Source organism: Austrofundulus limnaeus, unplaced genomic scaffold (assembly GCF_001266775.1).
Source record: "Austrofundulus limnaeus strain Quisiro unplaced genomic scaffold, Austrofundulus_limnaeus-1.0 Scaffold31, whole genome shotgun sequence".
Taxonomy (NCBI): domain Eukaryota; kingdom Metazoa; phylum Chordata; class Actinopteri; order Cyprinodontiformes; family Rivulidae; genus Austrofundulus; species Austrofundulus limnaeus.
The window spans coordinates 16,082-19,301 of record NW_013952433.1 but is presented as its reverse complement, the minus strand read 5'-3'; the positions used below and the strand labels follow the sequence as shown (position 1 = coordinate 19,301).

General features: G+C 39.5%; 1 protein-coding gene across 1 annotated transcript in view; it reads right to left on the bottom strand.

Annotated features, from left to right (window-relative positions):
• Nucleotides 1–3,220, bottom strand: part of si:dkey-103i16.6 (SIRT1 domain-containing protein) — a gene marked incomplete in the record, with an annotated part of 9,062 nt that overhangs the window by 3,173 nt on the left and 2,669 nt on the right.

Genomic DNA, 3,220 nt, shown 5'->3' with positions numbered 1-3,220 from the left:
GATTAGATTAGATTAGATTAGATTAGATTAGATTAGATTAGATTAGATAGACCTTTATTGTCATTGTACAAAGCACAATGAAATTACAGTTTTCAAAAGTTTTCATTTTATAGCTTTTGTTCTTTTCATCTTAAGCTACTGTTTTTCTTTTATAGCTAGTGTTATCGCTTTGATATAATGTTTTTAAGCTTATATCTAGTACTTTTGTAGCTTTGAGCTACTGTTTAAGCTTATAGCTAGTGCTTTGTAGCTTTGAGCTACCGTTTTTTAACTTATAGCTTGTGCTTTTGTAGCTTTAAGCTACTGTTTAAGCTTATAGCTAGTGTTTTGTAGCTTTGAGCTACCGTTTTTTAAGCTTATAGCTTGNGTTTAAGCTTATAGCTAGTGTTTTGTAGCTTTGAGCTACCGTTTTTTAAGCTTATAGCTTGTGCTTTTGTAGCTTTAAATTACGGTTTAAGCTTATAGCTAGTGTTTTCGTAGCTTTGAACTACTGTTTTTAAAGCTTATAGCTAGTGTCTTATAGCTTTGAGCTACTGTTTTTTAAGCTTATAGCTAGTGTTTTGTAGCTTTGAGCTACTGTTTTTAAGCTCATAGCTAGTGTTTTGTAGCTTTGAGCTACTGTTTTTAAGCTTATAGCTTGTGCTTTTGTAGCTTTAAGCTACTGTTTAAGCTTCAAGCTAGTGCTTGCGTAGCTTTGAGCTACTGTTTTTTAAGCTTAAAGCTAGTGTTCTTTGTAGCTTTAGCTAGTGCTCTTTAAGCTTATAGTTCGTGGTGTTTAAGCTTTTAGCAAGTGTTGTTTTTAGCTTTGTGCTAGTGTTTTTCTTTTCACATTACTAACTCAGTTTCAGTTTTGTTTTCAGACATTTCAGCTGTCATTCGGCTCTTTCGTTAATTGATTTTTTTCAGTCGCTGCCTCTTTTCTTCTGTCTGGTCTTTAAAAAGCTGTTAGACTGAAATCATCTCGGCCTTCTCATCTCCACTGTCTCTTTGCACAGAGGGAAGCCAAAATGTTTTAAAAGTGTCAACAGTTGAACAAAAGCTAATGGCTGCAATATATTTGCACCCCCAGCTCGCGCCTCAGCAGCTATGCTAATACAGTCCACAGCTGTGGCAGCTTTACTGTTGGGGCAGATCTGAGAGGTGGGGGCCCGAGAGTTAAAAAGAAGGGTGAGAAAGGTGAAACACAACCACAGATATGAGTCAACAAACCCAGCTGGGAGAGTAGAAAAAAAGATGCCCCCCCCCCAAAGAAAGAAAAATAAAGGAGGGTGGGGGAAGGAGATAAATGATTTGTAGACGAGTTGTAATAAACTGAAGAACAGAAAGAGGAGAGAAGTTTCTCAGATGAAAATGACTCAAAACAGATAAAAGCAACAGAAAGGTAAACATGACCGTTTATCTTGTAGGTTTCAGGAAGCAGAGATGAAAGTTAAAACATAAACGTAATTTATCATTTATATTAATTTTACATTAATTAAATCTTAGTTACTCCCTCAATAACAAGCAGGTAATTTAAAAAAAAAAAAACCTCATTCAGCTCATTTTCTTCATTTTACCTCAGAGGAATAAATATTAGGACAATCATCTGAATTTACTACTTTTAATTTGAAACACTCAATCTCAACAACTGAAACCCCCCCTCCCAGAGGACTACGGTGTTTTTCTTCTTCCACATCCTACAGAACTATTAAAAACACCAGGAGGCCGAGGGTCCCGGCTTTTGTCTGGTCTCCCCCCTCAAAAAGACTCCGCTGAGTTCAGGCGATAAATCACAGGTCCAGTTATTAATGTTTCTCATGGACCGAGCGAAGCAGCAGAACCTCCACTGTACAGAGCGACCGTTAGATAGAAGCTGTATTTATACGTCTGGATGGTCTGAACAAAACCACACGGGAGCACAACGTCGTTTTTATAAGATTAAAGTGCTTTCAGTGTTTGAAGCCTTCAGCCTTTCATCAGATGAAGCTCTAAATGCGCCACAGATGCTGTTATTATTGTTTAATGACTAATAAATCCCTGGATGTATGACAAAAGGATTTAATAGGATTTGGAAGACCCCCCCCACCACCACCACCACCACCATCACCTCCGTGCGAGGCCTTTCAAACTGTGTCCCATGACTGGACCACCAGGAGAGCGAGTCAGGGAGACAGGGAGCTAACGTGGCTAAAAGCTAAAATTAGCAAACTAGACACTATAGCTAATGTTAAAACAGATATTAGCTAAACTGCAACTAAACAGTCAGTGAAGCTAAATTAATTATTAAAATAGTAGCTGATATTTGGACAAATGTTGCTAAGCAAAACAATAGCTAAAATGAGCAAAGTTGCTACTAAAAGTAGCATAACAAAAAGTTTGTTAATGTAGATTTCAAAGAGAAAAACTTTTGAATTAAATTGGTTTTATGGGGAATCTTAACTTGTAAAGTTATAAATATTTTGAAAAGCTTAAAAAATTAATTATGCATTGAGTTAAACGTTTTAATAAAGAATGGGGTTAAAATAAAATATGCAGGACTAGTCTGGGTGTAAAACAAAAACAGCAGAATTCACGCGATGATGGATGCCACAGAACAAAAATAAGTGAATTCCTCAAGAGAACGCTTTAATGGTTTTAACCTTCTTACTGGAGACAGTCCAGGCTTCTTGTTCTGAGAGCTGCGCTCGTCTCACTGGACTCTGCCCCTCTCCAGCCTGTTGCTGCAGTTTAACTCCGAGTGGTTAAAACATCAACCGGACGACTCGGAGAAGCAGCTCAGTCCAAAGACCTGCTTCAGTTTAATGAGGGGCTCTTCCTCTGCAGCCCCAGCGTTTAACCCTCCGCTCACAGCCAAGTCGAGGACGGCCAACTTTGATCTCCAGCGCACACACCCCCTTCCACGGTCCACAGGCGGGGGGGACCGGCGGGCCCGGTCGTCATGGTAAACTCTTCATTACGGGGCTGAAGAGAGAGCAGCTCCGTGTCGTCGTCCCCCCACCTGCTCACTAATGACACATCACTCTGTGGAGCATCTTTGTTGGCCCCTCCATTCACACAAAGAGGCTGGGCCTAATTCGTGTTCGTTTGTTTGCTCACACAGAGGAAGGTGTGTGTGTGTGTGTCTAATCACTACTGTTTTGTTGCAAATTCAAAGGCACGCCATCACTTAATTAAAGACAAATCAAGTATCAATAACAGTTATATATTGTGTGTGTGTGTGTGTGTGTGTGTGTGTGTGTGT